Source organism: Elephantulus edwardii, unplaced genomic scaffold, assembly GCF_000299155.1.
Source record: "Elephantulus edwardii isolate Elephantulus edwardi_28Jun2011 unplaced genomic scaffold, EleEdw1.0 scaffold00099, whole genome shotgun sequence".
NCBI lineage: Eukaryota > Metazoa > Chordata > Mammalia > Macroscelidea > Macroscelididae > Elephantulus > Elephantulus edwardii.
The window spans coordinates 6,429,631-6,445,127 of NW_006399849.1; the positions used below are offsets into that span (position 1 = coordinate 6,429,631).

Below are 15,497 nucleotides of genomic sequence, written 5' to 3' on the forward strand. Positions count from 1 at the left end.
TTTTGTTGAGTGCTTTAATCAGGAAAGGGTGTTGGATTTTATCAAAGACTTTTTCTGCATCAATTGATAGGACCATATGGTTCTTGTTCTTCGCCTTGTTGATGTGTGTGCTGAAGTCTTATTCTTTCCAATCAAAATAACTTGTGTATGTGATTATTATAGGAAATAATTTTATTTATTATACTAATTATGCCATGTTCAAGTAGAATGGAACCTAACCTAAACACTTCCGAGAACAGATCAGGTTAATAAAACATAGATATAAATTAAAAAAAATAGATTAATAAGGAACAGATTAGATCTAGAAATGACAAAAAAAGGTATCATGGAATAAGGAAATACCAGTAGAATAGTAGGGCTATGAAAGATGAGACCCAGTGCCCCCCACAGTGAAGTGACAGACAGTGAACCTTCTTTTGAAGCTGGCTTTAAAGATACCCACTTGTGGTATTACTGTCACAGCCACACTGGACCACTATGACAGCCGTTCTTCGAGTGAACTTATCAGCCATTTAGTGGAGATATTTAGATTCTAAGACATTTGGACTAAAGTGCTTTGGAGACTGGTAAAAACCAAAGTCTTCCTGCTTCCAAATAAAGTAATAGTTTAGTGAGTAGATCTGTTTTTGATGTGGAAAAAAAAGCCCAAACAAAACTTGATGTTTATGGAACTTGCTTACTCAATAAAGCCCTTAGGATTTCCAATAGTTTCCTAAGTCCAAGAGATCCTAATAAATGTCAGTGTAGCCTAATTCTTAACAAGTTAAATTAAGCACTTATGAGTTAAAGACTAATTTCTTAAAAAAAAATCCCAGAACAAAAGACAAACACTTCCCTTCTTGGTGCAACATGTTTCTCTGCTTATCTTCATCATACTTGCAAGCAGATTGGAAAATCTTCACAATTATCACCACACTGATGGATCTGTTTGTTTGGGCAATGAGTGTGGTCTCCCAGAATGCCTTCTCTCTGTTTTGCTTAGTCTTGTTTCTTCTTATTTCAATTTTTGTTGCTATTGTTGCCCTTTTAAAGCACTTAAAAATCTTCAGTATGTATCTTAATTGTGTAGATGTAGTTGTTATTGTTAACTGCAATTCACAGTGACCTTATGCACAACAGCTCTGAAGCCTGCCCTGTATTGAGTCAGTCTCACTGACTCTACTACACTTACCACCATTGCCCTAGTCACTGTATCAATCTATCATCCCATGTCTTCCTCTCCTGTGCTGTCACGCCATCCTTCAGAGCATGGCATCCTTTTCCAAGGGTCAGTCCCTCCTGGCCATGTGCCCAAAGTATGTAAGACAGAGCTTCAAAATCCTAGCCTCCAAGGAGAAACTTGGTTTTACCCTCTCCAAAACAGGCCTGTTTGTTTTATTGGTAATACATGGTATGTTCATTAATGGCACTTGACAGACCAATGATACAACATTCAGTATCACAGCAATCCAAAGTTACATCAATACAGAGGAATAACAGAACAGTGCTGTATTACTTAGCAGTGTTTATTCAAATAAATAAATAAAACCAGGCCCGAGGGCCCAAATGAATTTTAAAGGCCACAGGCCCATGCATGAGGCTCTCATTAGTTTCCAATAAGAGGCTTCCAGCCAGCCAAAGTGTGATCCAGAGCCTGCTCTCATCCAAGATGTATCTTTTACTCTCCTTGCAGTCCATGGGATGTTCAGTGCTATTCTCCAACATCACAGCTCAAAGGTGTCAATTCTTCTGTCATCCTTATTTATGCATAGTGAGTAATTTGAACATCTATGTCCTGAATAAACAAACCTTAGTCCTCAAACTGACATCATTACTCCTCAATAATGTGCAGATTTTCTTAGTGTAATACATCTCCTTATTTCCAAGAGTGTTAATTGTGGATACAAATTCTTCTTTAGTCTTCTTTGTTCATTGTCCTACATTCGCATACTGATGAAGTAATTGAAAATGCCATGGCCTAGGTCAGGTACAACTTAGTCTTAGATTTGACATCTTGCTCTTAGCAGTTTGATATTTGCCAGGGAACTAAGCAAACATAATTGGTTCAGAATCATTGTACCAAATAGAATTGCTTGACACTGAAAATTTTCAGGAACTAACATCTAAATAGGAGTCAATGGCAATGAATGAGGAAGTGGAAATTTTACTGAAGCCATTAGCAAAAAATGAGGCCTCTGGAATCAATGGTATACCAATTGATTTACTTCAATTAAGACATGTGGTCCTAGACACACTCAGCAGTCTTTGCCAGGAAATTTTAAGGACAGCTGTCACGCCAACAGATTGGAAGAGGTCCATTTATTTGTTCCCATTTCTAAGAAAGGTGATCCAACAAAATGTGGAAACTATCTAACAATATCATTAATATCACATGCAAGCAAATTACTGCTGAAGATCATTTAAAAATGTCCAGAACAGTACATAGATAGGTAAATTCCAGAAGTTCAAGCAGGATTCAGAAGAGGCCATGGCACCAGAGGTATCATTGCTGATGTTAGATGGAGCCTGGCTGAAAGTAAAGAATACCAGAAGAAAGTCCATTTGTTCTTTATTGACTATGCAAAAGTATTTGACTCTGTGTGGATCATAACACATTGTGGCTGACATTGAAAAGAATGGGAATCCCAGAGCACTTAATTGTGCTCATGTGAAACCTATACCTGGATCAGGCTGTTGTGAAAACAGAGCAGGGGAACACTGTACAGTTTAAAATTAGGAAGGGAGTGTGTCAGGTTTGTATTCTTTCTCCATACCTATTCAGTCTGTATGCTGAGCAAATTAATTGAGCAACTGGACTTTATGAAGAGGAATGTGGCATCAGGATTGGAGGGAGACTCATCAATAACCTGTATTACACAGATGTCACAACATTTTTTTTTTGCTTAAAGTGAGGAGAACATGAAGCACTTCTTGCAGAAGATCAAGGAATACAGTCTTCAGTACGGATGGCATCTCAATATCAAGAAAGCAAAGATTCTTACCACTGGACTAATAGACAACACCATGATGGATGAAGGAGAGATTCAAACTGTCAACAACTTCATCTTACTTGGATCCACAATTAAAACCCTTGGTACCAGCAGTCAGGAAATAAGGAGACACATTGCACTGGTAAAGCTGCAATTAGGGGACTCTCCAAATTATTGAGGAGTAATGATGTAATTTTGACGACTAAGGTGCATCTGACTCAGACCATGATCTTTGCAATTAATTGTTATGCATCTGAGATCTGGACAAGGAATAAGGATGACAGAAGAATTGAGGCCTCTGAGCCGTGGTGTTGGAGAAGAGCACTGAACAGCCCATGGATGGCCAGACTAAAAACCCTCTCTTTTATGAAACATCATTATTGTTATCATTATGTACCATTGAGCCAGAACCATGTTTGCTGAAAGTCTGTTGAAGGTCTTTGTTAGATTCCTTTGAGTTGAGCACAACTCATAGTAACCCTATGAAAAACGGAACTGAACCCTGTCCTATCTGGTGCTGTTCTCATCTTCTCTGACTTGTTTGAGCCCATTTATTTGTTTTTGTTTTTGTTTTTTTTTTACAAACCCTTGTGTCGAGGGCTGACTTTCAATAGATCGCAGCGAGGTAGCTGCTCTGCTACGTACGAAACCCCGACCCAGAAGCAGGTCGTCTACGAATGGTTTAGCACCAGGCTCCCCACGAACGTGCGGTGCGTGACGGGAGAGGGGGCGGCCGCCTTTCCGGCCGCTGTTTGAGCCCATTTCTGCAGACACTGTGTCAATTAATCTCGCTGAGGATGTGTTTAAGAGAGAATCTTTAAATAACACTCTAGTAACTTTTTCAATATGCTTAACTAAATTTATTTTGGCAAAATCTAGAAAACATAAAATGTTGCCTTCTAAACGAATTTGAAGTAAATCATTCTGTGACATTAATTGCATGGTTTTACAACCATCAGCCCTATTTCCCAAACTTTTCAATCATTGCCAACAGACGCTCAATGCCCGTTAAGCATTTTAAAAATTTTGCTTCATGAAAATTATGTTTAGAGCTATCTAAGGAACTTTAATGGCCCAATGAATGAGGCACTGGAATGATAACAGACATGTCTGCAGTTTGAACCCAGCTCTGCGGGTGGAAAAAGGAACAGTCTCTTTTTTACTAGGATTTATAGCTTTGAAGACCCTATGAGTACAGTTCTCTGTCCTATAGGTTTGCAATATGCCCAAATAGATTCAAAGATAGTGAGGTTTGGGTTTTGATGAGTCTATGTTTTTTGTTAGATTTCAGTAAAAACAAAAATGAAATCTCAAGCTGACTGGAACTCCAGGAGTACAGGCATGTTTAGCCATTATTTCCAACACTTCTTAGCACTGGACACCTCCAGAGTTCTCAACTTGAGACGTTTTCTTTTATGTTCTTCCCAATTCATAGCATCATCCTTGAAGATGTACTTCTTCCCAATGCGAGTAAGAAAGAGAAAACGGAGGATATCTGAAGATAAGTCAACAAGAGCATTTTCTAGCATCATAAATTTGTATCTATACAGTTATTATAATCCACATATCTTTCTGTATTTTATCTGTGTATTTTCATCTATACAATTATCAATATATTGTCTACATATTCATTAGTGTTATGTGCAACTAAATAGACAGATACAGAAACCATTGGCATGATTAAGTACTGGGTTGCTAACTTAGAGGTTGGCAGAGCAAACTCACGCAATGTTTCCATGGGTGAGAGACATGGTGATCTGCTCCCATGAAGATCACCGCCTAGGAAACTCCATGAGGCCATTCTGCTGGATTACGTGGAGTAGTTATGAGTCAAAAGCAACTGGATAGCACCAAACAGCAACAAATAAACACTAAACCTAACTTCCTTAGCAACGCCCAGTCTGTGTCCAGTTAAAATTATCCATCAGAGTCATTTATCATCTTAAAGAAGCGATGCTGGGGTTTTATTTTCCTTAGGATTTTGGTGTTCAAATGACCCATGAAGTGGCTACCACTTTTTTGGCTCTTCTCAATATGGAAACCTGGATGCTTGAGTATTGTAATTCCCCAGCCTGCTGCTTCCAGGTTTCTTATGATCCGGTAAGGTGAATCTAGTCAACATTCTACTCTAAAATAGTCTTTAGACACATCTTAGGAGTTTTAGTGTCTCCTGTTATACTCATTTTCAAACTTTATTATCTACAAATTAGGAATAAAGTGAACTTGAAAAACAGTCAAGTTGGCTTCCTCTAAATCTCTTATTTTCTATTCCTTTAGGGTAGAAAGAAAAAAAAGAAATAACAGAATGCTCTGTATAATATGAATGTTAGCTCTTCTTCTCTTAGATACAATTATTTATTGCTACTAACTACAAAAAATAATCAATGACTTCTCCATTGGCTGTGGAATCCTCACCGTCCCCCCCCCAAACTTAGTCACATCATGTCATGTCACATGCATACCGTATTGTTCTGGATAGTTACTTTTTGTGCTTCTGAAAGTGCATCTCTGAAGGAAATAGTCGTATTTCCCACTCTGAAAACAAGTAGGGTATTTTGGTGACAGGATATCTTCTATGACTCAAGCCTAAACATGATGCCAGATAGGCAAAGTGACATTCCTACAAAGGACAAAAAAGTCAAACAGATTTCTTTTCCATAACAATTCTTAAGTAAGTGATGATTTATGTTTTCTTTTTTATTGTAATTTGAGTACAAGTTTACAGAGCTAATTGGCATTCCATTCACACACATTGTTTTATGGCTTTGATTAAAATCTCCACATTGTACCAATATTCTTCCCACTATTTCCCTGTGGTTATTTTCCATTCATTCTTCTATCTCCATCATTTCTGGCTTCTGAGCTTTAACCCTGTGTTGATGCTGCCCTATTGTTCATATATAGCTCATCTGAGTACTGAGTGCCTCTGGTTTTGTTATTCAGTGTACGGATCTCTCTATCATTTGACTGAAAGTTGATCCTCTGGGCTGAGTTCAGTTCCATGCTTAAAGATTGGCAAAGGGCTGTACTCTTGAGAATTTCACCAGTCTCAGTTGGATTAGTAAGCCTACTCATAGATTCAGCGGGACATCAAGGCTATTTGTCACAGCATAGACCATAAAGAGAAAGCTTTGCATCCTGTATGGGAGAGTGCTCAGTGGGATCTTGAAAGACTGCAAGCAGCCGTCTAAAGTACAACATTGGTAGCTCCCTGTCTGGAACAAAGAAGAATGAAGAATTAAAGATGTATTTTGTTTTCCTTTTAATCAGGTTTCCATATCTTTCTAAAATCCAAATTAATGAAAAACTTCTCTGAAGAATCTCACAATATCCAGTATTTATTATGCACTTACTATGTGTTGGGCTCAACATAGCGGATCTCTGCTGGATCTGTGGTCCATATCAAGTCGCATTGCAAAGACTGTACAACTCCAATAGTTTGAATCCACCAGTGGCTCCAAGAGAGAATGGCGGGAAACCTTTTCCGACCGTAATTTCCAGCCTTACAAACACTGTGGAGGGTTGCTGTGCAACCTACGTGATGGCAGTGAGGTTCTGCACTAAATGCTTGGCAAGCAGTATCTCGCGTAGACATCACAACCTTTGTGAAATTGTTTCCTTTTTTCTGTTATAAGTAAGAAGCATACTGTGCTACATAAGGTATTTGCCAATAGTCAAACAAGTGATAGTGGGGAAATATGGGGCACAACAAGTCTGGCGTTTTATTTTTTCAATTTTTTATCTTAACAAAGGTTTATGTAAAGATTGAGTTTTCATTCATTCATTTATGCACATTTCCCTTCCTCCTCCACTCTTCCCCCTCCCGCAGTCCACTTTGCTTGCAATGCACCTGTCGTTCTGGACTGTTATCATGCATGCGATGCATGTTAGTTCCTTTCAAACAGTTCTTCCCCTCATCTGTTTCTATGCAGTGTTCAATATATCCACTCTTTTCCTATTCTTTCCCCAACCTCCATGCCAGTCTTATTTTAGAACAACGGTGTTATTAAATATTTTGCCCTTTTGTGACTGAGATATTTCAATGAGCATAGTGTCTTCCGGGCTTACCTATGCCATGTAATGTTTTATGAGTTCATTGTTTTCCAATGCTGTGTAATATTTTATGTGTAAATATACAATCACAAAATAGGCACAAGATATGAATAGAGACTTCACCAAAGATGAAATCTGATAGTCAACAAACACATGAAGAAATGTTCAAAATCCCTAGCTATCACAGAGATGTAAATCAAAACAACTATGAGATAACTTCTCACCCCAGCAGCAATAGCAAAGTTCAACAGGGCAGCAAACAACAAATGCTGGAGAGGTTGTAGAGAGGTCATAACTTTTATTCACTGGGGTGGGAATGTAAAATGGGTTGAACACTTTGGAAGGCAGTCTGACACTTTCTGAGAAAGTTAGAAATAGAAATATCATGTGACCCAGCAATTCCACTCCTAGGAATACACTTGGAAGAAACCAGAGTGATGACTCAAACAGCTGTATGCACACTCAGGTTTATTGCTCCGTTATTCACAATAGCAAAGAGGTGGAGGGAACCTAACTGCCCATCAAATGGAAAGAGGTTTCAGAAAACATTTCATTATTGCTTCACAGCTTAAATCTGGAATTTAAACATGCTAGAAAAATTTTTGTATGCTGGGCTTTAACATATTCTTTCTATGACCAAAACCGTTTCCTGCTCTCCCACTGAACCAGACCTTTGATCTGTGGGATGATAAATTACCTTGGCTTTGATTTTACCTTAGTGCACAGTGCTGGGTCACATCCTGATTTACTTATAAAGCTTATTATAAAGAATATTAATTTATGAAGGAGTCTGAACTGTAACTGTATTACAGACCAGCAATCATGAAAAAAATCACATTCATTCTTTGAACATTTAGAAACATAAGACAGCTAAAACAAACAAACAAACAAAAACAAAAAATTAGAAAAACAAACAAACCCAAACTCACACCTATTGAGTCGGAATCATCTAGCTCACGTTGGGCCCTCTAGTCGGTTTTCAAAGGCTCCAAAATGAAGGGAAGGAGATTGCCTTACTCTGCTGATGCCCAGAGAGCTGCAGTGGCTTAATAGTAAGAATAGTTCTGCCAACACAAAGATACATGGTTCGAATCTACCAGCTGTTCTGAGGGAGAGAGACGAGCATTCTCTTCCTGTGTGAATAACTGCTTCTAAAAACCTAGTGCAATGTCAGCTTTGAGTTGGTTTTACCACAACAGTACACAGCAACAGTCACTTGAGGATCAGTTTGGGATTTGAATGGATGGCCTTCATATAGAAGAGGGTAACTGCTTTACCTAGTTGGCCAATTATATGACCATACAGCAATTATGATAGAGAAAAGCATACACATTCATTCCTGGAATACTTAGAAGCATAAAGCAAATGAAAGAAGACATCAGTTATCCCAAATGTGGATATTGAATTCTTACCAAATATTTTCAAAAGCCCAGGGCTTTAACCATATAGGCATATACTGAACTCAATTAAATTTGAGCCAAATACCCAATTATCACCTGAAAAATACAGAACTTAGAAATTGAATATGTAAAATTATTCCTCATTGTTGATCTTCCCTTTAAGTCCTTGATACTGATTAATAATTGAGTAGAGTTGATGAACCCCAATAAGGCATATATTATATATCCTTGAATATATTACTCCATCCTCCTTAGATTTCCTTCTATAGCAAGTGGCACACATCCAGACCTAGAATTTAGAAAGCAAAAAGTTGAGAATAAGTAAAATTATTATGGAAACATACATACAGTAGAATTAGATAAAAAAGGTTGGAGCTGGGGGAAAACTTAGTAAAAAAGGAAAGCATAATGCTGAATATCTTAAAGGTTATAGAATATTTTAAATTAAGTTTAAAAATACTCATCTTTCTGTTGCAACATGCTTTGATTTTCCCGCTGCACCCTAAATTATTCTTTCAAATTCAGGTTATTCATCTCCCAAGATGAATGTAATTTGACTAAGTCTTGTAGAGAGACTTTTGCATTTCTCCCTCTTTGATATGATCAAAACCGTCTTATTTACGTTAAAAGAAGAGAAATGAAGGCCATTTTCTAGCATTGTGCTGTAGCCTCATCTGCTTCCCTCATTCGCATTTTATTGCAAGCAATGGATGGAACAGAAATGCTTGTGGTTGAATGAAGACTAATTATAACATGCGACATTAATAGAACCTATGTTATTGTCCTGAATAGTGAGTGTCTTCTAGTGTTTCGTTATACAAAAAGGAGTTGGTGTTTGCTGGACAAAGATTGTGACACATTTGGGCACATCTGAGATGCACATCCCTCACTGGGCTGTCACAGGGATGCTTGTCATGAATTTCAAGGCTGTGCTGTATTGTCGTTGAGCCTGCTGCCGCATCCATGCATGAAGTTCCCCTGATGTGTGAAATGCTTTGGGGATGTGAAGACACAGAGGATATTTTTAATCAAAGTCAAATCAGGTTGAAAGCAGTGGGGCGCAGCTATCAGATGCAGATTTCAGACTGGGAAATTTGACAATATTTTTAGACCTCTTTATTATCTACAGGGCGTCACTGTTTTCTGGAGGATTCTGACCACAGCATTTTAAGAATTATTATTACTAATTGTAATTTAGTAGAGCTCTGGTGGCCTAGGAAGGAATTGTGCTGCCAACATGAAGGCAAGTAGCTTGAATCCACCAGCTGGTCCACAAGAGTAAGATAAATAATCTCCCCCTGTGCGAATTACAGCCTCTGAAAACTCACTAGAGGCTCCTCTATGAGTCATTTCCAACTTGATGACAGTAAGTAGTAAGTAAATACAATTTATTTCTTTTTTTAATTAAGTACAATTTTATTTTAATTGTGATTTTCATGAACGTTTACAGAGAAGTTAGATTTTCTTGCTTTCATTGTTGCACATTTTACCCTCCTCTCCCTCCCTTCTCCCAGTAAATGTAGTTTCTTTATAGTTTATTTTATGTGTGTACTAGTTAAATTTTACTTTAGTGGTTGTTATGTATTGAGTTAAGTTACTGTGTATGTTATATTTATGGTTATAAACCCATTTAAAAATTCTTTTTCTTGATTAGATTAATGCTAATAATCTATAGGGAGCTGATATTTAAAGGCCTCATCTCTGACAGTGGGAATCCACCAGAACTCTGTAGGAGAAAGATGTCCTCTCATGTGATTTAGGCTTTGGAAACCTAGAAAGGAAAAGCTATGAATTTGTTCCAATGGATGGCTAAGAGTTTGAGTTTTTTTGTTAGTGCAGTGGCTTAAATGAATCTCTTTTAAGGTATAAAAGAACAAATTAACCATGGAACAACAACAAAGAAGGAAGAGATAGATGCCATGCCAAATGAGCTCTCCACTAAACCAAGAAATAGAAGTTGAAAAGAGCTAAGAACCTTCCCCTTAGAGGTAGCAGGATAAATCTTTCTGTAGAAATGGCACCATGAATTCTGGTTTTTAGCTTCCTAAAGAGCAAGAAGGTGAATTTATGTTTAGCAAATCCTTCCACTTTTGATATTTCTATTTTAGTACCACTCGACATCTGTTCTGTGGAACTATGTTGCCCTCGTGGTAAGAAGCTCCACTGTAATCCCAAAGACGTGCAGTTCAAACCCACCAGCTATTTCAGAAAAGAAGGGTGGACTGTCTCTTTCAGGGTGATTTATTGCCTCTGAAAACCCTCTGAAGGGTCAGCTCACGGGTGATTCTGACTCTATTGCACACAATGACAACAATATCTGATACAGTTGGGTCCAGTGGAAACAATTTATCTTGGTAACAATGGGCACAAGATCTAGAATCAACCTGCCAGGGAGAAACCTAACTGTGCTCATCTTTAAAAATGGAAATTTTCTTGAAATTTGCATCGTAAAATTACTGTTTTAAGTAAGTCAGTCCATGTACAGCTCTTCCATAGTGCATTTGCACATAACAAACACTCATCCGATGTTTTCTTATTCTTTTACTGATTAACTTGACCATAAATCTAGATGAGGTACTGACAATCCATAAAACTAATTAATCCATCTGTTGTTTACATGAAATATAGTGAAATGAACCTTATCTTTTGCTCATAAACTTTGGCAATAGAAGTAAAGGAATAATACATAAAAATTAAGTTACCATATAAGTCAATTGCCAAGTCTGATTATGTGTGAAAGAATGAAGACTTTGGTGTGAGGTAGTCACCTCAAATCAGCTCACTGCCACTGAATTGTAACAGACTCATAGTTCATCCAATCGGTTTGTGAGGTGGTAAATTTCATGGAATAAGATTGTCCACTTCTCTCCCAAAGGGTGGCTGTTGAATTCCAACACCAGAGAGGGTTAAGTAGTGCAAATCTTTGCAAACTGTGCTATGAGATGTATAGTAACGAGGTACAATTCATTAAGTGCTGAACTAAGAAAAAGATTTAGGATTTACATGTGGTAATTAACAACATAAATCTAAATTTGTTTTGTTATTGTTTATGTAATTGATAAGAACATCAATAGTATTTGTTATTGAATTTTTATAACATCATATAACAATAAAAGACAATATATATTATATGCTTTATAATACATGTTATATATAACCTGTTAACAGTATTTAGAGCAGAATAACAGAAACGACAACTGAGGCTGAACCCTCATATTTAGAAGCATAAAGGAGGAGGAAAAGTTGTAAGCAGACACTAATGATTGGAATGTGGAATGTGAGAAGCATGAATGTAGGAAAATTGGACATCATAAATAAAGAAATGGAATGCATAAATATTGACAGGTATTGGCAAAATGAGATGGATTGGCATGGAACATTTAGAATGTGATCTACTATGCTCGGGTTAAAAAAATGAGAAAAAAAATAGGGTCATTTTCATAGTTAAAAAGGCTATTTCTAGATCCATCTTGAAATACAATGTTGTGAACAGCAGGATAATATGCATATGCGTACAAGGAATACCACTATCATTCAAATTTAAATACCAACAGCCAGAGGCAAAGAGGAGGAAATAGATGATTTCTATCTAGTTCTGCAGTCAGAAATCGATCGAACATGCTACCAAGGTGCATTAATAATAATAATGGATGATTGGAATGCAAAAGTTGGGAACCAAGAAGAAGGATCAGTAGTCAGAAAACATGGTGACAGAAAAGAGGTTGGGAATAAAATAATGGAATTCTGGACAATCAATGGCTTATTCAGTGCAAATACCTTTTATAAGGAACATAAACACAAGCTATACACGTGGATTTCACCTGATGGTATGCACAAGAATCAGATTGATCACATTTGTGAAATGGGGGAAGAGAGGAAGGTCCTCAACCAGTCAGATTGACACAGTGAATGTAGACATGGGCTCAAGTGTGTCAGAGATATGAGGCTGGCACAGAATAGGACAGGGTTCAGATCTATTGTTCATATGGTTGCTACGAGTCATACTCAATAGCATCTGACAACAATAGCGTACTTCCCCTATGATTATTGTGCAGAAAAAATGATCCAAAACAAGTCCAGAGTTCAGCTTTCAAACCATTAAAATTTTATGTAGTTTCTGATGTGTGTTAAATAGAATTATAGGTTTTTTTAGTAACACTGAGTTTGAATGGATAACTTCGTATTTATTATTAGAGTTAGTGTATTGCATGAAACGTAATAAATTGAAAACATTAGACTGAATACTTTTTCTGGAAGTTTAATGGCATATTGAAGAACTGATCCATTTATATTTTAAGTAATTATCCCTCAGATCTATACTAAGATTATGGAGAAATTTATATGTAAGTGAGTTTTTATGTTTTGCAATATACAGTGTATTGTAATGAGATTCCAGATTAAGAAAAATGTTATTAAAAGATGTGGAGGAGACCATATACACTTCCATTTAAATACTGTGAAATGGATTCTGGATCAACATGCTTGCTTGACTATCTGAATAATATATATAGTACTAATTTTGTAATTTTCTATGACACACAGACACTATAACATAAATTCTTGACACAGCAAATGCCTTGAAACTGATTTGTTGTTGTTGCTGAGTGTCTCTGAGTTGGAACCTAAACATAACTTACCCTCAAGAGAGTTTTCAGAGCCAGTAAATCACAGGGGAAGAGATTGCCCATCCTGCTTTGGAATAGCTGGTGAATTGGAAACCTGAGCCTTTGGAATTGCATCACTGCAGAGCTCAGCTCGAAAGTGATCTAGGTAGCTACAATTACAAGTTTACATGTGAGAGAGTTGAGGAACAGAGAGTCTAACTTCATCTACAAAGATCACAGAGTCTGGCCGTAACGCTTCTTAGAGCTTGCATAAATCTAAATCCTTTCATATTAATATATGATGTTGTTGTTTTCGTAAAGTGCCATCCTACATCGTGACCATATAACCAAAAGATCTGAACCTATATCTGTCCTGTACCATCTTCACACTTCCTGACACACAAGAGTCCATTGCAGCAGTCACTATGTCAGTCCACCTGGTTGAGGGTTTTCCTCTCCTTTGCCATCCCTCCACCCTTCCCCAAATCATGTCCCTCTCCAAGGAATAGCACCTCCTTGCAATATGCCCAAAGTATGTGAGGCAAAGCTTCATCATTCTTGCCTCCAAAGAGGACTGTGCGCCCTTTCCAAGTCATACCTGTTCGTCTCTTGGCCGTCCATGGGATGTTCATGCTTTTCACCAACACCACAGCTCAAAGGTGTCAATTCTTTTTCTGTCATCCTTCTTTATTGTCCAAGTCTCAGATGCATAGTGAGTAATTGGAAAGACTATAACCTGGATCAGACATACCTTAGTCCTCAAACTGACATCACTACTCCTCAATAATTTGGACAGTTTCCTAACTTCAGAATATCCCAGTGCAATGTGTCCTTGTATTTCCTCACTGCTCATACAAAGGGTGTTCATTGTGGATTCAAGAAAGATGAATCTGTTGACAGTTTCAATCTCCCCTCCGTCGCCTCATGACACTGACTATTGGCCCAGTGGTCAGAATCTTTGTTTTCTTGATATTGTGACACAATCCATACCAAAGATTGCATTCCTTGATCTTCTGCAATAAGCGCTTTAAGTCCTCCTCACTTTCACCAAGCAAGGTTGTGTCATCTGCATAACGAAGGTTATTGATTAATCTCCTCCAGTCCTGATGCCGCATTCCTCTTCATAGAGTCCAGCTTCTCAGATAATTTGCTCAGTGTGCAGAATGAGCAAGTATGGAGAAAGAATACAACCCTGACACACTCCCTTCCTAATTCCAAACCATGCAGTGTTTCCTCGCTCCATTTGCACAACAGCCTCCTGGCCAACTACACATTCCTCATGAGCACAAGCAAGGGCTCTGGGAGTCCCAGTCTTCTCAATGTCAGCCACAACTTGTCATGATACACACAGTCAAATTCCTTTGCATAGTCAATAAAGCACAATAGACTTTCTTCTATCATTCTTACTTTCAGCCAGGATCCATCTGACATCAGCAATGATATACTCTTCTTTTTGGTTTTTTTCCTTATGGCTTCTCCTAAATCCTGCTTCAACTTCTGGCAATTCCCTATCTATGTGGTGTTCCAACCATTTTTGAATTATCTTCAGCAACATTTTACTTGCATGTGATAGAAATTATATAGTTTGATAATATCCACAAAGTAATCCATTGAGTAATGTCCCCCGTGATGCTACCCCCTTTCCCCCACATCTAGGCATTTATCTCTTCATTTGAACATATACACTTGTTGTCTGCTGGATAAATTCAGTAAAGTTATTAAGCAGAGCTGAGGTTGACTCTTTTGCATGTCCTTCTATTGCAAATAGCCTTAAGGGCTGCTGCATGCTAAATAAAAAAAGGGAATGCCTGGAAAATACCTCCTCAGCCTGCCTCGGTGCACTTTCCAGCTGCTTCTTTTCCACCATGTAACTTTATTTGATATGTTATCAAATTAAAAGAAATTATTTCTATGTATAAATAATTTACATTTATTTGAATTGTGCAATAATTAGGTATTACGAATTCATTTGATCTTGGTTTCATTACACTGTGTTTATACTAGATGTTGTCAATTAACGTGTAATAAACCAATTAGGCATGCTATTAATAGAACTCATACTTTCACAAGAATCTGTTGTAGACAATTTAAATATGCATGTGTAGCAAAAATTTAAAAAGAATTTTTTACATTACTTAAAATTAAAGATTTTTTTAAAAAAATCAAAGATTAATCTATTAAATGCACTTACAGATTAATTGTGGCTTGCTTTTTGCTCCAAGTGGGTGTCGGCAGAGAGGACTTGCCAGATGAACTGCGGGTCTCCAGCCCAGAGTTTACCAGCATTTGGGCGTGCTGGAATGGTAAAATACAGAAAAATATCAGGCCACACCTGCAGGGCAAGGGCGAGTGTCTTCGGAGACTTACTTAGTGTCCGCTTGAAACAGCCTCTGGCTTCTTGAGGAGAGACAGGTATGGAACCCTCCAGGCCCTTGTGGCTTGCTTTTTGCCCCAAGTGGGTGTTGGTAGAA

At 37.7% G+C, this 15,497-nt stretch overlaps 1 protein-coding gene across 3 annotated transcripts in view; it reads left to right on the forward strand.

Annotated features, from left to right (window-relative positions):
- PDE4D (phosphodiesterase 4D, cAMP-specific) overlaps positions 1–15,497 on the forward strand; it is a 2,352,803-nt gene that overhangs the window by 1,303,052 nt on the left and 1,034,254 nt on the right. The window lies entirely within an intron of this gene.